General features: G+C 36.9%; 2 long non-coding RNA genes across 2 annotated transcripts; both read left to right on the top strand.

Annotated features, from left to right (window-relative positions):
• The first annotated feature begins 519 nt into the window (after positions 1–519).
• LOC111473522 lies at positions 520–7,289 on the top strand. Its single transcript, XR_002715716.1, has 3 exons — positions 520–654; positions 6,013–6,018; positions 7,280–7,289. It is a non-coding gene; the product is annotated as an uncharacterized LOC111473522 (long non-coding RNA).
• A 470-nt stretch (positions 7,290–7,759) lies between these two features.
• Positions 7,760–24,469, top strand: LOC111473523. Its single transcript, XR_002715717.1, has 3 exons — positions 7,760–7,840; positions 16,197–16,202; positions 24,457–24,469. It is a non-coding gene; the product is annotated as an uncharacterized LOC111473523 (long non-coding RNA).
• The last annotated feature ends 1,708 nt before the right edge of the window (positions 24,470–26,177 follow it).

Below are 26,177 nucleotides of genomic sequence, written 5' to 3'. Positions count from 1 at the left end.
AAAAGGAAGAAACTTGAGAACAAGAGTTCGAAGTGTGTGTTCCTTGGAGTAAGCGAGACCTCTAAGGCATACAAGCTCTACGATCCTTTGACAAAGAAGGTGGTGGTAAGTCGTGATGTAGTCTTTGACGAAAAGAAGACTTGGACATGGAAAGAAAAAATCACTGTGAATCAGCAGATTCCTGTAAATCTTGAAGAAGAACAAACTGAAGCCCCTATTCAGCCTCACTATGAGCATGGAGAGAGCTCATCACAAGCTCAACAAGAAGAACCAGTAGAAGAAGATCATGATCAAAATCAAAGACATCCAAGAACAAGAAAAAGACCAAACTAGATGATTGATTATGAGATGGATTATGAATCAAGTGATAGTGGTTATTTTGCATTCTTTATGGATAGTGATCCAATTGTCTATGAAGAAGCAGTAAAAGAGAAGAAATGGAAGGAAGCTATGGACAGTGAAATCCAATCCATAGAGAAGAACAAGACTTGAGAGCTCACTAATCTTCCTAGAGGGCAGAAAACAATCGGAGTAAAATGGGTTTTCAAAACCAAGTTGAATGAAAACAGTGAGGTGGATAAGTACAAGGCGCGACTTGTTGCAAAAGGATACAAGCAAAAGTATGGAATTGATTATAAGGAGGTATTTGCACCAGTGAAATGACAGATCTTGGCTTGATGAGATATTTTCTTGGAGTAGAAGTTACTCAAACTTCCGCAGGTAACTTTATCTGTCAGAAGAAGTATGCTCAAGAATTACTTGAAAGATTTAAATTGGATGAGCGCACATTTGGAACTCCATCAAAATTGGGTTTAAAGTTGCACAAGGACATTGACGGGCGAGAGGTTGATAATAGGTACTTCAAACAAATTGTGGGAAGTTTGATGTACCTAACTTCAACAAGACCAGACATCATGTATGCGATTAGTATGATAAGTCATTACATGGAGCATCCAACGGAAAAACATCAAAATGCAGCAAGAAGGATACTTCGTTATGTGAAAGGAACCTCTGATTTAGGGGTATTCTACAAGAAAGGAGATGATCCGAAGATGGTTGGCTATACAGATAGCGACTATGCAGGTGATATAGACAATCGTAAAAGTACTTCAGGAAGTATTTTCATGATGAGTTCAGGAGCTATTTGCTGGTCTTCAAAGAAGCAACCTATTGTAACACTCTCAACGATAGAAGCAGAATTTGTGGCAGCAGCAGCATGCTCGTGCCAAGCAATTTGGTTAAGAAAAATGCTTGAAATTCTTAATCAGAAGCAACCAAGTACGACGGTTATATATTGTGATAATATGTCAACTATTAAGTTGTCTAAAAATCCTGTGTTGCATGGAAGGAGCAAGCAAATCGATGTTCGATTTCATTTCTTGCGTGATCTGTGTAAAGAAGGCATTAATGAACTCAACTTTTGCCGAAGTGATGAACAAATCGCAGACCTATTCACAAAGCCCTTGAAACAACCATTGTTCGAGAAGCTCAGAAGAAAGATGGGGATATGCAGAATCCAAGATGTATATCAAGAAGATGAAGTGAAGTCCTAAACTGATTTCCGCAGAATTCAGTTTAAGGGAGGGTGTTGAAACTAATAATAGAAGTTTGAATTAGTTACTACGGAATAGAAGGAGGAGGTGAATTCAATTTCATCCACAAAAATCTCAACCAATTCCGGGAATCCCCCCTATAAAAGGACCCCCTCCCCATCATTCAAATCACTCCTCCTCTCAATCTCACTTCAGTTTTCTGTTGTCACCAACAAGGAAAGCATATCAAACTCCATTTTCAAAAATGAGTAAATGGAGAGCAAGTGAAAAATTGGGCCTTGTAAATGCAGATCTATGTGGTCGAATTTCACCAGCTTCAAATAGCCATAAAAAGTATTTGTTGTGCGATGATTTTTCAAGGAAGGCATGGAGTTATTTTCTTTTATAGAAAAATCAGAAACATTTTATCATTTCAAATGTTTCAACATAATTGTGGAAAAGAAAATTGGAATGCCTATAATGTTTAAGGATAGATAGAGGAGTAGAGTTCAATTCAGTAAAATTCAACGATTTTTGCAAATAGCATAGAGTGAAGACACAATTGACTACAACCTATGGCCCACAATTAAATAGAGTGGCAAAACGCCAAAATTGCACCGTGATGAACTTGGTAAGGTAAGAGTTATGCTGACAGAGAAGAAAGTGCCTAAAAATTTCTAGCCTCAAGCAGTTAGGCTGACATTTCTAGCCTGAAGCAGTCAGGTGGACGATTCACATTTTGAATTGATCACCCACTCTTGCAGTAAAAGAGATGACACTAGAAGAGGCTGGATTGGGGAGAAACCATCAGTCGATTATTTTAGAGTTTTTGAATGTGCGAAACATGTTCATATTCTAGATGCCAAGAGAAGCAAACTTGAAGATAAAAGTGTAAATATGTGTTTTACTTGGAGTCAGCAGCGAATCCAAAGGCTATAGAATGTTTGGTCCAACTACAAATAAAATTATAATAAGTTGTAATGTAGCTTTTGAGGAAGATCGTGAATGGGGTTGGAAATTTTTTTAAGGTGAAACAAAATTGGACTGGGGGACAATATTGAAATTGATGAGAATACAGTCGAAGAAGGGGAAGTCACGGTGGAAACAACTAAACTAGTTGCTGAAACAATTGAACCAGTTGTTGAAAACAAAGAAGGGGAAATCACGAAAGAAACGACTAAACTGGTTGATGATTTCAAATCCTGTGAATTTTGAGGAGCTTTCAAAAGCCCAAAATGGAGATTGGCTATGGATGAAGAAATCAAATCCATTGAAAAAAATCAAACATGGAACTTGGTGGTTCTGTCGGCTAGAGCAAAGAAAATAAGAGTGAAATGGATTTACAAGACCAAGCTAAATGAGTTTGGAGAAGTTGATAAATACAAAGCAAGATTGGTTGTAAAAAGCTACATACAAGAGCATGAAATTGATTTTACAGAAGTGTATGCATCTGTGGCCAGAATGGATACTGTGAGAATTGTCATTGCTTTTGCCACCAAGAAAAGTTGGAAACTCTATTAGTTAGATGTCAAATCAGCTTTTCTATATGGTGAGTTAAAAGAAGATATTTTTGTTGAACAACCAAAAGATTAGGAGAAAAAGGGAAGTGAGGAGAGGGCGAACAAATTCCATAAGGCTCTCGATGGATTAAAACAAGCACCTAGAACCTAGTTTAGTTGAATAGAATCCTTCTGCATCAAGGAAGGATTCAAAAGAAACTCCAGTGAGTAGACACTACATCACGAAGAAGGGAGGACAGAAAATTGGCAAAGATGAAAATGGTGCAAAAGTAGATGTAACTTTGTATAAACAAATAGTGGGAAGTCTGATGTATCTCACAGCTACTCATCCTAATCTCATGTTTGTTGTAAGTTTGATTAGTCGTGATATGAACCAAAAGACGTCAATCATAAAATATACTTCAATGAAGATGTGAAGAAAAGGTTGTCAAAATTATCAAAAGATGTTTCAATTCATGACACATTGAAGAAGAATTAAGTTTGATTGTTATAAATTTTGGGTAGGTTACAATTTAGAGTAATTTAGAGTTATTGTGATAACTTTTTATTTAGAGTAATTTAGGGTTACAATTACATAATGACTAATTATGATCATTAAGTATGAATGTTACTAACTCTTGTAATGTCTTTAATAGTTTCATTTTGAGGCTATATAAAGTCGTATGTTGTATTTGTAAGTAGACTTGGAAAATATAGTAAATGGAGCATTTGTGCTTTCTTTAGCCAATGACTAAGTTTCTTTGCAATTCTATGTAGTTTAGGTTGCATGTAGAATCATTCAAGCTCGATATGATCAATCTTGCTTGTGGAGTGATTCGAATCTCAAACAAGTGTTCTTGCGTTGAGATATTTGATCAACAAGAATCATTCAAGCTAGACATGATCGATCTTGCTTGTGGAGTGATTCGAATCTCAAACAATGTTCTTATCATGAGATATTTGATCAACAAGGTAATCCGAATCTTACTCCACGTGTAGTGATTTCCACATATTAGTGTCATGAATTGAAACATCTTTTGATAATTTTGACAACATTTTCTTCATATCTTCATTGAAGTATATTGTATGATTGACGTCTTTTGGTTCATATCAAGTCGTCTTATTGCATGTCCAACAAAACAACATGTTGCAGTAGCTAAAAGGGTTTTAAGGTACTTTAAAGGTACGATAGATTATGGTGTATTTTATAGATAGGGAAGAGTTAGTGATTTAATTGGATTTACTAATAGTGACTATGCCGGAGACTTGGAAGATATTAAGAGTACTTCAGGCTATGTGTTTATGATAAGCGGAGGAGCAGTAGCTTGGTCTTCTCGTAAACAGCCTTTTGTCACCTTATCAACCACAGAAGTTGAGTTTGTTGCTGCTAGTGCCTGTGCATGTCAAGCTGTTTGGATAAAGATACTCAAAGAGATGGGTCACTATCAAATTGAAGGAACAAAGCTAATGTGTGATAATACTTCAATTATTAAGATATCCAAAAATCCAGTTCTACATGGACATTCCAAACAGATAAGAGTAAGATTTCACTTTCTTAGAGATCTTTCAAAAGAAGGAACCGTTAATTTATTATTTTGTGGTACCCGAAATCAACTTGCTGATTTGTTAACAAAGCATCTCAAATTAGAAGTATTTTAGAAGTGGTGTGAAGAAGGTGTGCAGAGTTTTTCTAACTTGAAATAATTTTGACAAAGAATAATAAGTTCAAGGGAGGGATTGTTAGAATAATTTGATTATGTCAAATACACTTATGTTTCTAGAGTATTTTTAGCTATTTAGTTTAACTAATTTGTCATATTTGGGTTAGTTTCGATTTCTGTTGTTATTTGTAAAAGCTAAGTTTAGTACTCAAAAGCCAATTTCAGTACTCAATAATATTATCAGTCGAAACTCCAGTTGTTTATGTTTCGGCTTAATCATTCTTCTGTTACACCAAATCCTCATAATCACCCTAGATGTTTTGTAAATTCACTAACACAATTATCCTCATAATCACCCTAGATAAAGTTTTGTAAATTCACTAACACAATTATTCTTACTATATTAATCAATAACAGAGATTAGATTCATTATTTCATTCTTCTGTTATCGTACAAATCAACTTTATATGTATAGAAATAAGGACGAGAAGAATTAGTAGGTCACTTGGACGGAACAAGAGGATGAAGATGAATGAATCAGTAGTAATCTCATTTTTCTTTATTGTCGTCTAAGTCATCATAGGGAGTAAGCACGAATCACTTCTAGAATGGGCACACAACACATCAGATACTTTTCTCGAGCCTTGACCAACTCGTTAGCACATTTTGAACACGTGCACATGTGCCCACATCTAAAAGTTGTAAATGAGAGAAAATATAAAGTTAAGTGAAAGTTGGTACCTAAGAAAAACACACAAAAACAAACTGATTGGTAAAATTATCTGTACAACAAAGCATGTAAATTTTATAAGCTAAAGAATCTAGTGGCATTAATAATGAAGACAAACCTTTTGAACTAGCTCTCGGCTCAACGTAGAAGAAACTTCTTTCTTTATTGAACGCTGCAACTCTAGTTGCATATCCATGCATGTCTCCAACATTCTCTATAGGTTGCTCATCCTCTGTTGCAGCCTCGGCATGTCAATCCTCAAATCGTTGATGATCTCCCAATCTTGTAAGATTTAGCAACAAGTTTAAGTTAAAAAAAAAAAGATAATCACAATAATTTCACCAGAAAGAAAATTGCTTTAATTAGAAATATAATTATGGAATCACCATTCATCAATGGTTTACCGATTACATTTGCATGTTTTACTATTTATTTTATTTTATTTACTTTGCATCCTACTGGCTTCAACTAGAAAGACAACAATTGAACCTTGATGAGACATACAGCTCCAAATTGCTAACGAAAATCACGTCGTGGCCAACTCCCATTGCTCAACTCATGATCCCAAAGTTGTCGAGAGGGCAATGTAGGTGGCAGTGGAAAAACAATCGAATGTCTCTCAACAGAACCCGCTTGACCTTCACTCTGCCTATTGTGTTCATGTTCTTGTTCAGGTTTTGTAGATGTGTAAGGGGGTGTCACAACCTAACTATGAAGACAGTAGGTTGTGACCATCACATTGCGACAAGAGAAGCGGCGACCCTCAAGTGGTCCCCATCCCTCCACACGAGGGCCAAGACGAATGCCACGATGCGACCGAGGAGGACGGTACATCATCTAACACACCACACAGAGTGGGCATTGAAGACAAGTTTAGATATAAGCAAGATAGAGACATCGAATAGACAATAGTGGAAAATATGGGCTTGTTGAAGGGTCGGGTAGGGTCCCAAGCCTTAACCTCGAAAGTCAAGGCTCCAAAAGAAATTTGGACATGCGGTTCTGGAGTTAAACTCATGTATATGATGAAAAATTGAAAATGGCTCAAAATATACTATAGGGGTACCATCGTGGCCTAAGGTCCAATGACGCCACAAAGATGGGGTGAAAAATATATATGGGGCTTAATTCCCCTTAAGGCTAGTCGTGAGCGTGTCAAGATCACCACACAACTATGTTGAAAAAGTAGTACTGTGCCAGTTGGTATTAGAGCCATAGTTTATGTGTCTAGTGGGACAACATAGTCAAGAGAAATGAACTCGAGAGTTGATTGAAGACCTTGCAAGTGTGTCAAGAGTGCCAGAGTGGGCAAGACAGTTTCTGGTCAGAATTAGAATAAGTTGTGGGCCGAAACCAAGACTACCTGAAATTCATTAGTGTTGTGTGTCGACACTTCAGTGTGGGGAGATCTACCCATCAAGTAAAACCAAGCTCATTTGCCAAGCGCTTTTAGTCCCTAAGTGGGCAAGATAGATGAAACAGAAAGCAAACCATGTCGGTGCTTTCTAAAGAGCCATTCACATTAGAGGAATAGTGTCAGTGGTTGCAAGCAGAGAAGCCAAGAGCCAAGAAAAGACAAGCATCGGCCAAGTGCCAAAGTTGAGTACAACGCAAGTCCATATGGGAGGATGAATTTGCTGCAAAGAGGCAACCGAGTTTAAGTGGGGGAGAGCCCGAGTAATTAAGTATCTCACCCCGTAGAGGTGCTCTAAGGTGCGAGTATGTACTCCTTGAGCCATCACATTATGCCTAAAGTGGATGACTCCAGAAGAGTTGTCAAGACCAATATCAACTTGAGAAGTGAGCATCAACTGGAAGTGGACATAGAGAAGTGAAGCTACAACATGACCACAGAAGCGTCAAGACGGCATTGCCACACGAAGGTGGCCAATTAAGAGTTGGCGAAAGTGTAGCGCCAACACAGAGTTGTGTTACAAATTTTAAAAGAATTGACAAGAGTGTAAAGCAAACACAGAGTTGTGTTACGAGTTTTGCAGACATCCAGTTAAGAGTTGGCTGAAGTGAAGCGCCAATGCGGGGTTGTGTTACAAGCTTTCATACATTGCTACTATAATGGTTGGTGCCACGATGAATAAATATCGTGGTTGGCTTGCGAGCCTCACCTTAAGGGGTGCACCATTGTGTGCGACTCAGAGAATACAATGAGTGTGGCCAAAGTGGCAAAAATTTAGGGAGCTCTCCCCCTAGCCAAGGAAAGAGTATGCCAAAGCTAGTTAGTTTGCCATTGTTTTTTCGGTGAATCCTGGGTAAAGTTTACAGAAGGGCGAGGGAGGCCCAAGAGGGGATAGCCCACAACCATAGTGCATTTGTTTTACAGTACTTGTGTTGCAAGTCTCGGAGGCCGAGAGTAGGTTCGTTAGTGGGATAGCTCATAAGTAGTGCGCATTTTCTGTATTCGTTTTGAGGCACGTACTTCAAGTGGGTTCATCAGCAGCCAGTCTAGGGTTGGGTCGTCATTGGGGACAATGGCTAGTTTAAGTGGGGGAGAATGTCACAACCTAACTATGTAGAGAGTAGGTTGTGGCCCTCACGTTGCGACAAGAGAAGGGCCACACTCAAGTGGCGCCCATCCGACCACACGAGGGTCTAGACGAGTGCCATCATGCGACCGAGGAGGGCGGTGCATCATCTAATATACCACACAACGTAGCCATTGAAGACAAGTTGAGATATAAGCAAGATAGAGACATCGAATAAACAAGAGTGGCAAAGATAGGCTCGTTGAAGGGCCGGGTAGGGTACCAAGCCTTAACCTCAAAAGTTGGGATTCTGAAAGGAATTTGGGCATGCGATTTTGGATTTAAGTCTGTCCTTATAAAATATGAATGCTTGCCAAATTTGGTGTCAATCGGACACTGGACGGATGCAACATAACACTGTATGACCGTTTGACAAAATCATGTCTATGCCTCAAAGATTGAAAATGGCTCAAAATGTACTATGGGGGATACCATGGTGTTAGCTCTCTACCAGCCTTGGGCCCTTTGGCCTAAGTGAGCTAACCTATGACACACACATGTGCCACAACATTGGCAAGCGTGCCGAGACGAGTGTTTATGGCGACTTTCTTTAAAATGGGTTTTTCAAGGATAGTACCGGGCGACACGGGTGTATGGTGTCGGAGGCTACTACATACATCTGCTATCTTGTACGGTATACATAAATGACACGGCACGTACACGGTTGGGTCAATGCCTCGATAAAACCCGGATGGATAGATGTTTGGGACCTCCCAGTGAGATGAGCGACACGTAGGCTCGTTTTCAATGGCATGAGCGAGTGAGTTGTGATGGTTGACGACACCCCAAGACTCGGGATGGTATCAAGACATATGAGCCATGTCGATGGATATCAAGTGAAGAAGATTAGACGCGACGTTGCATTGAGAGACCTTGGCCCCAAGCAGAGGCAAGGTCGAGCCATATGGTATAGAGGCAAGTCGGTTGTGTTGTAGATGATTGAACATGCACATGCAGGTGGCTTGTGTGGTTGAACAAGCTTGGATTCCGCACAAGGGATGTTTGGTTGACGAAGACAAACCTCGCCAAAAGTCCGATGAAGCCACAATAAAAATATATATGAGGCTTAATTCCCCTTAAGGTTGGTCGTGAGCGTGTCAAGATCACGATGGCGCGCGGTTGAAAAAGTAGGAACAGAGGACATCATCTCGTCTATATCCTTGTTACTGATACCGTGACCTTGCCTCTCTATGTAAGCATGTATAAACGGGTCAAATGTAAAATTGACTATTTCAATTGAAAATAGAGCAAACTATCATACATAGAAACAAATGGAGAGTGATGTAATATGGATTAAATAGTCTTCTATGAACCGGTTCAACTTTATGACGGACAAAATCAAAATGTTATTTTATTTAATAGGAAAGAAATTGGATGGCATCGTGAAGAAAGTCTGTATGAGCTAATAATGTCAATGTATGACAAAGAATCATAAGAGAGAAACTAACTTTGATTTATCTTCCTATATGAATATGCTACCAAGGTAAGAAAATTAGATATGAAGAAGCAACCAATTGAAGGTAGTTTGAACCCTATCCTTACAATTTTTAAATAGAAATAATATTGAAAATGAAAATTTTGTATTTTCCCAAGAAACAAACAGAAACTAGAAGTGAAACTAACCTTAGGAGAAGTTGAACCTTTTCCTTTGGAATACGTTTGTATTTGGAATTTGATAGCACAAAAAAAGAACACCGTAGCATCATTACTTTTTGCTTCATGTCTTTCCATATGAGTCATTAACAACATTTCATCCTCTTCTTCCAGCTCTATATAATTCAATTCCTTATTCATCTTTAGACATTCATATTGAAAATGACCCAAGTCATGACACCTATAACATTCAACAGTTGTTTTGTTGAAAGTTGATCTTCCTCTTCCGCATCCTCTGCCCCGTAAGTTCCTCTTCCTCTGTTACTTACTTTCGTTTGTCCTTCGAATTTTAGCACTTGATCCTCTCCATTAATGCTGGATCTTCAAATTTTTTGTTCATGCACCACTAATGAACTTTGTAATTCATTAATGGACATGTTGTTAATATCTTTAGATTCCTCAATGGATACTACAACATAAGTAAATTTTTTAGTACACAAAATTTTTTCTACAGTTTTCTTTTCTGGCATATCTTCTCTATTGCTTCTCATCTTGTTGGAGATTATCATCACTCTTGCAAAATAATCTGTGATACTTTAATACATTTCCATCCCTAGAATCTCAAATTCTCTCCTTAATGTATTAAGAAGAGATTTCTTCACTTTTTGGTTTCCACCAAATTTTCGTTTCAATGAGTCCGAAACAATCTTGGCTGTGCGACGATCCAAGATTTGTTCAAAGACGGTATAATTAATTGCTTGGAATAGGTAATGCTTTACTTGGTGATCTTTGTGTCTAGCATCATCAAGGTGGCCCTTTTGTGCCTCGGTCAGTATTGTTCTTTCCTCTCGTTCTAATAAACAAATATCCACCACACTCCATACACAATTTGCTCTGAGCAAATTTTCCATAAGCTCACTCCAATCATCATAGTGACCATCAAAGTGAGGGATCTTCGCTAAAGTTTTGTCTTCACTCATACTCTCTCTATTTGATCATTCAAAAATGGATGCTCTGATACTAATTGTTAGGTTTTGACAAATGAATAAATAATCCAGAAACATCTTCGCTAAAGTTTTGTCTTCACTCATACTCTCTCTATTTGATCACTCAAAAATTGATGCACTGATACTAATTGTTAAGTTTTGACAGAAACATAATCAATTGAAGTTCGAAGGGATGGTTTTATTGAATAAGGGGAACTTGCCTTTAATATACAAGTAACCATAAAAAGAAATTACCTAAACAAATCTTGTAAAATACTTAAACTAAATCCATAAAAATACTGTCTAAATAAAGAAAAGATCAATATTTAACTATTTTCACAAGAGCTAAATCAATTACTTAAAAGAAGACTGAAACTTCACCTTGATATCACCTCCTCCTCGAATATGATGCTTTGCTTGAAGACGTAGATTAGAACCAGCAACATTGTGGCTATTTCAAATGAATTAAATGTAAACTTGTTTGTGTTTTCTTGATAAACAAACACAAACTAGAACTGAACCAGCAACACTGTGGCTATTTCAAATGAAATAAATGTAAACTTATGTGTTTTTTTAGAAACAATCACAAACTAGAACTGATGTTGAGACTTGAATCTTCTACAGGAGCCTAGGTTTGTTATTTGGATTTTTCTTATTTAGTTTATTTGTATTTGATCCATTAATAATTTAGTTTAAATTTTAATATTTATTTAGTTAATAAATTTTAAAATTGGCAATAATTTAATTTATATCATACAAATTATAATTAAAATTATTAAAAATAAAATGTATTTTTAAATTAAAAAGATGAAATTTTTTCATGTTAAAATTTGACATTTAGTTTAAATTTTTTTATTATAAATTTTAAAGTTGGCCGTTATTTTAATAAAAAAAAATTAACCAAAAATATTTTAAACATTTTTTTTTTGGTATCTATAATATTTAATAAAAAAAATAGTTTTTTTTAAAATCTATTTATATATATATATTTCTGAAATCAATTGTCAAAGATTTTCTCTCAAGCAATTAATTTAAATCTTTCCTATCTCTCCACTAACCTCTCATTCTTATCCCAATTATCTCTCCTAAATAAACTCTTATGTCAAAACAACAATTAAACAAACTAAACAACAAAAAATGGCTTTGGGCAGATTTACCTAAAGATGTGATCATAAGAATGTCAATAGTAGGTTCCTTAAATCTTTTCTTTATTTTATTCGTGATTTTTTATTTAAATTTTAGTTAGAAATCAAATAAGAATAAAAATTTATGGGTTATCGGTAAATTGATTCCTAATATAGAGCAATTTTATTTTTTTGGAAAGAAAAGAAAATTAGAATCTATTGAAAATGACAATGAAAATACACCTAAGAAAGAAAAAAAAGGAAAAGTTTAGAAGTAAGAATGGATTGAAAATTGTCCAATAATATACGTGAAAGATTTAGGAGTAAGAATGATTAAAAATCAGTCAAGAATATATCCAAACAAAAATTAAAAAAATAAAGCAAAGTACATGCCACAAAAAGAAAATGAAAGATCTGAGAAGGCAAGGAACAAGAATATATCCAAACAAAAATTAAAAGATAAAGCAGAGTACATACCACAAAAAGAAAAGGAAAGATCAAAGTGAGAAGGCAAGGAAGTACACAATACTGAGTACATGCAGTGAAAGATCAATGAGAAGGATACCGAGTACATGCAGACAAAAAAATGAAAGATCAATGAGAAGGTAAGTACAAAATACGGTCACTTAAAATAACTCCATCAAATTCTTCCCTAACATAGTAATGATAGGAAATGAGATCTTAATGAAAATAGAATTATATATCTATCTATATATATATATATAACGTTCCAGGACTTTACTCGTGAAAAGTCTTTAATGCTCGTATGAGGTCTAGTACATCGACCATTGTGAGATTTAGAGAATTGAACGTGAAATTGATGTCATGGATTCATATAGGTTGACTTGGATACAATGGACAAAATCAAACTTTCATTAATGATAAATTGGTGACACCAGCCTAAACTAACTAATCACGTAAGTGGTCTTACTATAGGAGAGGCGAAAAATTGTATGAGTTATGATGATGTATGAGTTGTATCACATGATGTTCTATACTAGTATATGATGATGTATGAGCCATGATGATGTATGAGTTATGATGATGTATGAGCGGTGTCGTATGATGCCATATACTAGTATATGATGATGTTTGAGTTATGTGGTATGATGATGTGCGTAATATTTGTATATTTCGATATACTTGATATGATGAACTTTATGGCGATATTATGAGTATGATGATTGCATGATGTTTTTCTTAATATGGCTATGTTTTCTAGATTGTATGATGATGAGTGCCATAATTGTCGTTCATAAGCATATGGATACTTCTCCTAAAGATGATGAGTGCAGACGCGCACAGTATGATGATGAGTGTGGATGCGCATAGTATGACGAGCAGGGTGTTCATGAGGTGCATGACACTATGGGGTTCCGTTGACCTCCGAACGTCGCTAGAAATTAGCTTGACTAGAGGGCCTAGGGGGTGTGCGAGCGAGCTGGAGATTCACACTTGCACGTGTGGGTCGTGTGTAGGGAAGTACTACACATTCAATTTGTTCAAGACTAGAGGCCACCCCTAGATGAGCTAGAGATAGGTCCCTAAATTATGATTGCTTGTGTCACATCATTTTTCAGGTAACGGCAAGGTGCACTTGTACGGACAACGACAAGATTGCGAGTAGAGACTGTGGCACGTGCATAGGCAGACTCATTTAAATTTCTAGTCTAAGGTTATAATAGGTTGTTTTGCATTTCATTGTTTTAAATTATTTTGTATTTATTTTTATTTTATTTAAATGTCGTATTTAAACACCTAAAACTTTGTTTTCGAGAGAAGAGTTTGTTTTAAATATTTTCGACATTTATATAAAAGATGATGTTTTCTTTTAAGAGTTATATTTTTGCATTAGAGTTGAGTATGAAACGTTAGTAACGACTTTGAGTAGGTAGAAATTTAGAGTCGTTAGATTTTCATAGTCGGGAAAACTTGTAACTATACTAATATAATATAGTATGATACATATTTTATTATTATTAATCTATAAATAGTTTGATTGTGACATCTATTCTTATTGAATGAAAATATGATATTGATTATTTGATGTATTTTTTTTAAAAAAAAACATTATTTATTTTAAATGGTTAACCAATTAAATTATATTTAGGTTGATATAATAGTAAATCTGAAATATCTCTAAATAAAAATTAGTGAGATAATCAAATGACACTGAAAAAGTAAATATGTCATTTCTTTCTCACTAATATATATATATAATACATATGTTATTTCTTTCTTTTATATATAATTAAACATATTTTCTTACATTTGAAAAAGTAAATATGTCATTTTTTTTCTATGAAAAACAACTACATCAAGAAGCTGGTGACTGTGTGATTGTGGTTAGTTTAACTAATTTACCATATTTGTGGTTAGTTTCTATTTATTTATGTTGTTATTGTAAGGCTATAAAAGCCAAAGTTAAGTACTCAATAATATTATCGCTTCAAACTCCAATCGTTTTTGTTTCTGTGTTAATCATTCTTCTGTCAAAAACTTATAATTGGTATCAGAGCCACCACTAGGCTTTGTAGTGTAGCAATTTTTTAGTGATCAAATACAGAGAGTATGAGTAAAGACAAGACTTTAACGAAGATCCCTCACTTCGATGGTCACTATAATCACTAGAGTGAGCTGATGGAAAATTTTCTCAAAGAAAAGAGTTTATGGAGTGTGGTAGAGATTGGTTTCACAGAACTAGCGGAAAAAACAATGCTGACTAAGGCACTAAAGGATCACCTTGATGATGCTAGACTAAAAGATTGTTTGGGACTCAATGAAGCGAAAGTTTGGTGGAAACCAAAAAGTGAAGAAATCTCTTATAAATGCATTAAGGAGAGAATTTGAGATCCAAGAGATCGAAGAAGGATGAAAGTATCATATTATTTTGCAAGAGTTATGATAATCTCCAACAAGATGAGAAGATATGCCAAACAAGAAAACTGTAGAAAAAAATTTTATGTACTCACTGAAAAATTTACTTATGTTGTAATATCCATTGAGGAATCCAAAGATACTGATAACATGTCCATTGATGAATTACAAAGTTCATTAGTGGTGCATGAACAAAAATTTTGAAGATCAAGTAGTACTGGAGAGGAGCAAGTTCTAAAAGTCGAAGGTCGAACGGAAATAAGTAATAGAGGAAGAGGAGCTTACAAGAGTAGAGGACGTGTTAGAGAAAAATCAACTTTCAACAAAGCAACTGTTGAATGTTATAGGTGTCATGACTTAGGTCATAAATATGAATGTCCAAAAATGAATAAGGAATTGAATTATGCAAAGCTGGAAGAAGAGGATGAAATGTTGTTAATGGCTGATATGGAAAGACATGAAGCAAGAAGGAATTATACTTGGTTCTTAGATTTTGGTTGCTTAAACCATATGTGTATACGAATGTATATTTTCAAGCTTAGATAGGATCTTTTCCCACTCCATCAGAGGCTTGAAAATAATATAAGTATGAAAGGTTCTCGAAAGGGTGTAGTGAAATTAACTTTGTATGGGGTTCGCTACACTATTAGTAATGTGTATTGGGTACCTGAACTAAAAAATAATCGCTTGAGCATTGGACAAATACAAGAAAAAGGAGTAATAGTGCTCTTCAAAGATAGTGTACGTAGCATTTATCATCCACAAAAAGAAAAAAAGGCAGAGACAATTATGAGTGCAAATTAGTTGTTCATTTTGTTTGTTAAACCATACGCCACAACAAATGAAGGAAGATGCCTCCAAGTTTCAAATATGGATCAGTTAACACTTTGCCACCATCATTATGGTCATCTCGGCTACAAAGGCTGTTGCACCAATCTTGAAACAAAAAAACATGGTGAAAGGTCTGGCACAAATTGTAGTTCCAAACACCCCCTATGAGGCATGTATGAAAGGAAAGCACATCAAACTCTATTTTCAAAAATGAGTAAATGGAGAGAAGTGAAAAATTTGGTCTTGTAAATGCAGATCTATGTGGTCGAATTTCACTTGCTTCAAATAGCCATAAAAAGTATTTGTTGTGCGATGATTTTTCAAGGAAGACATGAAGTTATTTTCTTTTGTAGAAAAATCAGAAACATTTTATCATTCCAAATGTTTCAAAATAATTGTGGAAAAGGAAATTAGAATGCCTATAATGTTTAAGGACAGATAGAGGAGGAGAGTTCAACTCAACAAAATTCAACGAGTTTTGCAAACAGCATAGAGTGAAGACACAATTGACCACAACCTATAGCTCACAATAAAATAGAGTGGCCGAATGCCAAAATTGCACCGTGATGAACTTGGTAAGAGTTATGCTGACAGAGAAGAAAGTGCTTAAGAATTTCTAGCCTTAAGCAGTCATGTGGACATTTCTAGGCTAAAGCAGTCAGGTGGACGATTCACATTTTGAATTTATCACCCACTCTTGCAGTAAAAGAGATGACACCAGAAGAGGCTTGGACTAGGGAGAAACCATCAGTAGATTATTTCAGAGTTTTTGAATGTGCGAAACATGTTCATATTCCTGATGCTAAGAGAAGCAAACTTGAAGATAAAGGTGTAATATGTGTTTTACTTGGAGTCAGCAGTGAATCCAAAGGCAATAGAATGTTTGATCCAACTACAAATAAAATTATAGTAAGTTGTAATGTAGCTTTCGAGGAAGATCGTGAATGGGATTGGAAATTTTTTTAAGGTGAAACAAAATTGGACTGAGGGACAATATTGAAATTGATGAGAATACAGTCGAAGAAGAAGAAGTCATGGTGGAAACGACTAAACTGGTTGCTGAAACGATTGAACTAGTTGCTGAAAACAAAGAAGGGGAAATCACGGAAGAAAAGACTGAACCGGTTGATGACTTTAGATCCTGTGAATTTTGAGGAAGCTGTCAGTAGCCCAAAATGGAGATTGGCTATGGATGAAGAAATCAAATCCATTGAAAAAAACTCAAACATGGAACTTGGTGGTTCTGTCGGCTGGAGCAAAGAAAATAGGAGTGAAATGGATTTACAAAACCAAGCTAAATGAGTTTGGAGAAGTTGATAAATACAAAGCAAGATTGGTTGTAAAAGGCTACATACAAGAGCATGAAATTTATTATACAAAAGTGTATGCATCTGTGGCCAGAATGGATACTGTGAGAATTGTCATTGCTTTTGCCACAAAGAAAGGTTGGAAACTCTATTAGTTAGATGTCAAATCAGCTTTTCTACATGGTGAGTTAAAAGAAGATATTTTTGTTGAACAGCCAAAATATTAGGAGAAAAAGGGAAGTGAGGAGAGGGCATACAAATTCCATAAGGCTCTCGATGGATTAAAACAAGCACCTAGAACCTAGTTTAGTTGAATAGAATCCTTCTACATCAAGGAAGGATTCGAAAGTAGCTCCAATGAGCATACACTCTACATCACAAGGAAAGGAGGACAGAAAATTGGCAAAGATGAAAATGGTGCAAAAGTAAATTTAACTTTGTATAAACAAATAGTTGGAAGTCTGATGTATCTCACAACTACTCGTCCTGATCTCATTTTTGTTGTAAGTTTGATTAGTCGTCTTATTGCATGTCTAACAAAACATGTTGCAGCAACTAAAAGGGTTTTAAGGTACTTGAAAGGTACGATAGATTATGTGTTTATGTTAAGCGGAGGAGCAGTAGCTTGGTCTTCTCGTAAACAACCTATAGTCACCTTATCAACCACAGAAGCTGAGTTTGTTGCTACTAATGCCTGTGCATGTCAAGCTGTTTGGATGAGGATACTCAAAGAGATGGGTCACTATCAAATTGAAGGAACAAAGCTAATGTGTGATGATACTTCAATTATTAAGATATCCAAAAATCCAGTTCTACATGGACGTTCCAAATAGATAAGAGTAAGATTTCACTTTCTTAGAGATCTTTCAAAAGAAGGAACCGTTAATTTATTATTTTGTGTACCCGAAATCAACTTGCTAATTTGTTAACAAAGCATCTCAAATTAGAAGTATTTCAGAAGTTGTGTGAAGAACTTGGTGTGCATAGTTTTTCTAGAACAATTTGATTATGTCAAATACGGTTATCGTCTCTCTTCGGTTAGTTTCTATTTCTGTTATTATTTGTAAAAGCTAAGTTTAGTACTCAAAATCCAATTTCAGTACTCAATAATATTATCAGTTGAAACTCCAATTGTTTATGTTTCGGCTTAATCATTCTTCTGTTACACTAAATCCTCATAATCACCCTAGATAAAGTTTTGTAAATTCACTAACACAACTATTCTTGCTAGATTAATCAATAACAGAGATTACATTCATTATTTCATTCGTATGTTATCGTACAATCAACTTTATATGTATAAAAATAAGGACGAGAAGAATTAGTAGGTCACTTGGACGGAACAAGAGGATGAAGATGAATGAATCAGTAGTAATCTCATTTTTCTTTATTGTCGTCTAAGTCATCATAGGGAGTAAGCACGAATCACTTCTAGAATGGGCACACAACACATCAGATACTTTTCTCAAGCCTTGACCAACTCGTTAGCACATTTTGAACAAGTGCACATATGCCCACATCTAAAAGTTGTAAATGAGAGAAAATGTAAAGTTAAGTGAAAGTTGAGACCAAAGAAAAACACACAAAAACAGATTGATTGGTAAAATTATCTGTACAACAAAGCACGTAAATTTTATAAGCTAAAGAATCTAGTGGCATTAATAATGAAAACAAACCTTTTGAACTAGCTCTCGGCTCAACATAGAAGAAACTTCTTTCTTTATTGAGCGCTGCAACTCGAGTTGCATATCCATGCATGTCTCCAACATTCTCTGTACGTTGTTCATCCTCTGTTGCAGCCTCGACATGTCAATCCTCAAATCATTGATGATCTCCCAATCTTGTAATATTTTAGCAACAAGTTTAAGTTAAAAAAAAAAAAAAAGATAATCACAATAATTTCACCAGAAAGAAAATTGCATTAATTCAAAATATAATTATGGAATCACCATTCATCAATGGTTTACCGTTTACATTTGGATGTTTTACTATTTTTTTTATTTTATTTTATTTACTTTGCATCCTAATGGCTTCAACTAGAAAGACAACAAGGGAACCTTAATGAGTCATACAACTCCAAATTGCTGACGGAAATCATGTCGTGGCCAACTCCCATTGCTCAACTCATGATCCCAAAGTTGTCGAGAGGGCAATGTAGGTGGCAGTGGAAAAACAATCGAATGGCTCTCAATAGAACCCGCTTGACCTTCACTCTGCCTATTGTGTTCATGTTCTTGTTCTGGTTCTGCAGATGTGTAAGGGGGAGTCACAACCTAACTATGAAGAGAGTAGGTTGTGACCATCACATTGCAACAAGAGAAGCGGTGACCCTCAAGTGGTCCCCATCCGTCCATACGAGGGCCTAGACGAGTGCCACGATGCGACCGAGGAGGATGGTACATCATCTAACTCACCACACAGAGTGGGCATTGAAGAAAAGTTGAGATATAAGCAAGATAGAGACATCGAATTGACAATAGTGGAAAAGATAGGCTTGTTGAAGGGTCGGGTAGGGTCCCAAGCCTAAACCTCGAAAGTCAAGGCTCCAATAGGAATTTGGACATGCGGTTCTGGAGTTAATTCTGTCCATATGAAATGTGAATGTTCGCGAAATTTGATGTCAATCGGACAACGGACGGACGCTCAATGACATCGGATGACCGTTCGCCAAACTCATGTCTATGATGAAAAATAGAAAATGGCTCAAAATATACTATAGGGGTACCATGGTGTCAACTCTCCAACATCCCTGGGCCCTGTGGCCTATGCGAGCTACCCTGTAGCACATACGTGTGTCACAGTGTGGGTGAGCGTGCCAAGACGAGTGTCGAAGGTTGCTATATAGACCCGCTATCTGATACGGTATGCGTAAATGACATGGAACTGGCATGGGAGGGCCAATGCCTCGATAGAACTCGGATGGATGGATGTTTGGGACATTCCAATGAGATGAGCGACATGTGGGTCCATTCTTAATAACAAGAGCGAAGGAGTTGTGATGGCCAATGGCACCCCAAGACTCAAGATGGCGTCAAGACATATGGGCCATGTTGATGGGGATCGCAATAAAAATATGAGACGTGACGTTGCATTGAAAGAACTTGTCCCCAAGCAGAGACAAGGTCGAGCCGAATGACTTGGCCTAGTGTAGAGGCAAGTCGATTGTGTCGCAGACAATTGTGATAGTGTTAATATAACACATGCAGAAGCAATTTGGATCTTAGGCACTCTAAGTACATCAATGAGTTTGAATATAAACCTTTTGTTGTTCAAGTTTCTTTTTCCTCACGAACCGGTGTTATGAATCAAAAGACATCAATCATACAATATGCTTCAATGAAGATGTGAAGAAAATATTGTTGAAATTATCAAAAGATATTTCAATTCATGCCACATTGAAGAAGAGTGCGGTTTCATGTTTTGAATTTTGGGTGGGTTACAATTTAGAGTAATTTAGAGCTATTGTATTTCATTAATTTATTTTAATACTTTTGATTTACTTTAGGTTACAATTATATAATGGTTAATTAAGGCCATTAAGTATGAATGTTACAATTCATGGAATGCGTTAGTAGCTTCATTTTGAAGCTATATAAAGCCATATATGTTGTATTTGCAAGTAGACTTGGAAAATGTAGTAAAAGGAGCATTTGTGCTTTCTTTAGCCCATGGCTAAGTTTCTTTGCAATTCTATGTAGTTTAGGTTGCATGTAGAATCATTCAAGCTCGACATGATCAATCTTGTTTGTGGAGTGATTCGAATCTCAAACAAGTGTTCTTGCCTTGAGATATTTGATCAACAAGAATCATTCAAGCTAGACGTAATCGATCTTTTGATTGTGGAGTGATTCGAATCTCAAACAATGTTCTTGCCTTGAGATTTTCGATCAACAAGGTAATCTGAATCTTATTCCCCTTGTATTGATTCCTTATCTTATCAACCGGTTTCGAACCACCACTAGTGTCTTCTCCACTATTCTCTGGCCTTAGAATGGGATTGTGGAATTCGGTGAGTGATTAAACTTGGGAGGGATTTAGTATATATGAAGAGAGAGTTTGTGAGAGGTTTTTCTCAAGGTTTTTTTCAAAAGCCAACCTTTCATACCATGATCACTCTATTTATAGAGTCATGTTTGCATGTTCATGCAAATTTGAGATCACCAAATTTTGACACTTAAAATTCCACCCAAATGTTTGGGATTATGTGGCAAGCATGCATGCTTGAGTTAACCAAATTTTGACACTTTGACTTTCTTCATTTTGATTCAACAATCAATTTGAATTATTAATTTAAAATTAAAGTAATATTAAATGATTAATTAAACTATTTAATTAATATTTAATATTAATTCAAATGTCAATCCCAATTAATTCCGACACATATTTGATTAAGATATTTAAATCTTATTTAAATATCTAAAATTCTCTCTTTTTGTTTAATTCGTAAATATAACAAAAATGCGGTTAAATATATCGTATATATGTAGCGCATTCTCCCTAATTTGAATTCGAACACTTCGAACTCACTCGTCACACTGTTCTATGGTTTAGTCCATTATGAGCTAGCAGAGGGACCTAATGGACCTATAGATCATAGGCTCCAACGATCCAAGATTAACCGGTTAAACTCATTAACCTTGTTAACCAGCATTCGTTAACTTCTAGAACATTCCACTATAGCCTAGTAGTTGTACTCCCCTCACTATAGATATATTTCTGTCCATTTGATATAACCATGATTAGTAAGTCGATCCTTCACAGGTTGTTCGTAACTAAAGCTGGGTCAATTTACCGTTTTACCCCTGAAGTTACTTCTTATTCCTTATGTCTCACTGATCCTCTAATAAACAATTGGTTTGTGGTCCAACCAGTAAACCGAATCTCTCTCAAGCCAATGAGAGGTTAGATTCACTTGTTCAAGACCTAGAGTCAGTACTAAAGGGAACTACCTCTCTTCTATCCCTAAAAGTGGGTAGGAGTGAATTCCATCTTACACCCCACGTCCTCAGCCATTTACTCAGTCTTACCCCTGAAATGGTAGGTCTATTGAGTCGGCGAACTTGAGCCACTCTCACCCATGCAAATCTAAGGATAATTCCGAATAAACAGGATGGTTAGCTCAGGATTAGGATCGAGTTACCTAGGTCATCAATTATTAATTTCAAATTAAAGTAATATTAAATGATTAATTAAATTATTTAATTAATATTTAATATTAATTTAAATGCCAATCCAAATTAATTCCGACACATATTTTATTAAGATATTTAAATCTTATTTAAATATCTTAATCTTATTTAAATATCTCAGATTCTCTCTTTTTGTTTAATTCGTAAATATAACAAAAATGCGGTTGAATATATCGTATATATGTAGCGCATTCTCCCTAATTTAAATTCGAACACTTCGAACTCACTCGTCACACTGTTCTATGGTTTAGTTCGTTATGAGCTAGCTGAGGGACCTAATTGACATATAGATCATAGGCTCCAACGATCCAAGATTAACCGATTAAACTCATTAACCTTGTTAACCAACATTCGTTAACTACTAGGACATTCCACTATAGCCTAGTAGTTGCACTCCCCTCACTATAGATATATTTCTATCCATTTGATATAACCATGATTAGTAAGTCAATCCTTCATAGGTTGTTCGTAACTAGAGTGGGGCCCCTTGTTCAAGACCTGGAGTTAGTACTTAAGGGAACTATCTCTCTTTTCTCCCTAAAAGTGGGTAGGAGTGAATTCCATTTTGCATCCCACGTCCCCAACCATCTACCCAGTCTTACCCCTGAAATGGGAGGCCTATTGAGTCGGCGAACTTGAGCCACTCTCACCCATGCAAATCTAAGAATAATTTCAAATAAATAGGAGTTCATGGTTAGCTCAGGATTAAGATCGAGTTACCTAGGTCATCAAATGAAATCAAAAGAAAATCAGTCTCGACAGTAAACGACATTATAAAGTAAGAGTGATTTTCTTCATTGTCCGATCTTATACAATACTCATTGCATAGGACGCCCCAGTCACATGTCTTCACATGTACAATTTAGTGATCACATTGTTTATATCATATACAAAAGTGGACTGCATCCATAGTGTCCCTAGAATAAGGTACTCAGCCTTATCCTTATACAATAGATCATTTTGACTATACACTTGAACTTGATCAACTCTTATGTCTCTACATATAATTCAAGTAATCATACTATAGCCCAGAGTGTTCTTAGTTTATTGGATCTTTACTCAATAAACAACAATAATAACTTTATTGAAAATAAAATATGTTTTTGTTTACAAACTATGAGTTTTAGGACATAAAACCCAACAAATTGAACATGCACACGCAGGCAGCATGTGTGGTCGAACAAGCTTGTATTCCGCACAAGCGATGTTTGATTGGTGAAGACAAACCTCGCTTAAGGTTCGATGAAGCCACAAAGCTGGGGTGAAAAACATATATGGGGCTTAATTCCCCTTAAGGGTAGCCGTGAGCGTGTTAAGATCACCACACTGCGCTGTTGAAAAAGTAGTACTGTGACAGTTGGTATTAGAGTCATACTTTGTGTGTCTAGTGGGACAACATAGTCAAGAGAAATGAACTCGAGAGTTGTTGAAGACCTTACAAGTGTGTCAAGAGTGCCAGAGTGGGCAGGACAATTTCTAGTAAGAATTGGAATCAGTTGTGGCTTGAAACCAAGACTACCTGAAGTTCATTAGTGTTGTGTGTTGGCACTTCAGTGTGGGGAGATTTACCCGTCAAGTAAAACCAAGCTCATTTGCCAAGCGCTTGTAGTCCTTAAGTGGGCAAGACAGATGAAACAAAAATTAAACCATGTCGGTGCTTTCCAAAGAGCCATTCACATTAGAGGAACAGTGTTAGTGGCTGCAAGCAGAGAAGCTAAGAGCCAAGAAAAGACAAGCATCGGCCAAGTGCCAAAGTTGAGTACAACGCAAGTCCTTATGGGAGGATGAATTTGCTGCAAAGAGGCAATCGAGTTTAAGTGGGGGGGAGCCTAAGTAATTAGGTATCTCACCCCGTAGTGGTGCTCTAAGGTGCGAGTACACGTGCACTCCTTGAGCCATCACCTTATGCCTAAAATGGATGACTCCACAAGAGTTGTCGAGACCAATATCAACTCGAGAAGTGAGCATCAACTTGAAGTGGACATAAAGAAGTGAAGCTACAACATGACCACAGAAGCGTCAAGGCAGCATTGCCACACGAAGGTGGCCAGTTAAGAGTTGGCGAAAGTGTAGTGCCAACACGGAGTTGTGTTACGAATTTTAAAAGAATTGGCAAGAGTGTAAAGCAAACACAGAGTTGTGTTGCGAGTTTTGCAGACATCCAGTTAAGAGTTGGTTGAAGTGAACCGCCAATACGGGGTTGTGTTACAAGCTTTCATACATCGCTACTATAATGATTGGTGCCATGATGAATAAATGTCGTGGTTGGCTTGCGAGCCTCACCTCGAGGGGTGCACCAATGTGTGCGACTCAGAGAATACGATGAATGTGGCCAAAGTGGCAAAAATTTGGGGAGCTCTCCCCCTAGCCAAGGAAAGAGTATGCCAAACCTAGTTAGTTTGCCATTATTTTTCTAGTGAATCCTGGGTCAAGTTTGCAAAAGGGCGAGGGAGGCCCAAAAGGGGATAGCCCACAACCATAGTGCATTTGTTTTACGGTACTTGTGTTGCAAGTCTCGGAGGCCGAGAGTAAGTTCGTCAGTGGGATAGCTCATAAGTAGTGCGCATTTTCTGTATTCGTTCTGAAGCACGTATTTCAAGTGGGTTCGTCAGCAACTAGTCTAGGGTTGGGTCGTCATTGAGGACGATGACTAGTTTAAGTGGGGGAGAATGTCATAACCTAACAATGGTTCTTCCACCAAGTAAGTCATCGTGAACGATGACTAGTTTAAGTGGGGGAGAATGTCACAACCTAACTATGTAGAGAGTAGGTTGTGACCCTCACGTTGCGTCATGATAAAGGCCACCCTCAAGTGGCGCCCATCCGACCACACGAGGGTCTAGACGAGTGCCATCATGCGACCGAGGAGGACGGTGCATCATCTAATATACCACATAGATTGATCATTGAAGACAAGTTGAGACATTAGCAAGATAGAGACATCAAATAAACAAGAGTGGCAAAGATATGCTTGTTGAAGGGCCGGGTAGGGTCCCAAGCCTTAACCTCGAAAGTTGGCGTTCTAAAAGGGATTTGGGCATGCGATTCTAGAGTTAATTCCGTCCATATAAAATATGAATGCTTGCGATATTTTGTGTCAACCGGACACTGGACGGACGCTCCATAACATTGTATGACCGTTCGACAAAATCATGTCTATGCCTAAAAGATTGAAAATGGCTCAAAATGTACTATAGGGGTACCATGGTGTCAGCTCTCTACCATCCCTAGGACCTGTTGCCTAAGTAAGCTACCCGATGACACACACGTGCGCCACAACATGGGCAAGCGTGTCGAGACGAGTGTTTAGGGCGACTTCCTTTAAAATGAGTTTTTCAAGGACAGTATCGGGCAACACTAGTGTACGGTATCGAAGGCTGCTATATACACCCGCTATCTAGTACGGTATACATAAATGACATGGCACATACACGGTTGGGTCAATGCCTCGATAGAACCCAGATGGATAGATGTTTGGGACCTCCTAGTGAGATGAGCGACACGTAGGCTCGTTTTCGATGGCATGAGCCAGTGAGGTTTGATGGTCGACGACACCACAAGACTCGGGATGGTGTCAAGACATATGGGCCATGCCGATGGGTATCAAGATAAGAAGATTAGACGCGATGTTGCATTGAGAGACCTTGGCCCCAAGCAGAGGCAAGGTTGAGCCGGATGGTGTAGAGGCAAGTCGGTTGTGTTGCAGATGATTGAATATGCACATGCAGGTGGCTTGTGTGGTTGTACAAGCTTGGATGCTGCACAAGGGATGTTCGGTTGACGAAGACAAACCTCGCCTAAGGTCCGATGAAGCCACAAGAAAATATATATGGGGATTAATTCCCCTTAAGGTTGGTCGTGAGCGTGTCAAGATCACGACGCCGCGCAGTTGAAAAAGTAGGAACGGGGGACATCATCTCATCTATATCCTTGTTACTGATACCATGACCTTGCCTCTCTATGTAAGCATGTATTAACGGGTCAAATGTAAAACTGACCATTTCAATTGAAAATTTAGCAAACTATCATACATAGAAACATATGGAGCGTGATGTAATATGGATTAAATAGTCTTCTATGAACGGGTTCAACTTTATAACGGAGAAAATCAAAATGTTATTCTATTTAATAGGAAAGAAATTGGATGGCATCGTAAAGAAAGTCTGTATGAGCTCATAATGTCAATGTATGACAAAGAATCGTAAGAGAGAAACTAACTTTGATTTATCTTCCTACATGAATATGCTGCCAATGTAAGACAATTAGATATCAAGAAGCAACCAATTGAAGGTAGTTTGATCCCTACCC

The sequence above is a fragment of the Cucurbita maxima genome, unplaced genomic scaffold, assembly GCF_002738345.1.
Source record: "Cucurbita maxima cultivar Rimu unplaced genomic scaffold, Cmax_1.0 Cma_Scf00128, whole genome shotgun sequence".
Classification (NCBI taxonomy): Eukaryota; Viridiplantae; Streptophyta; class Magnoliopsida; order Cucurbitales; family Cucurbitaceae; genus Cucurbita; species Cucurbita maxima.
This window is presented reverse-complemented; position numbering and strand designations above follow the sequence as displayed.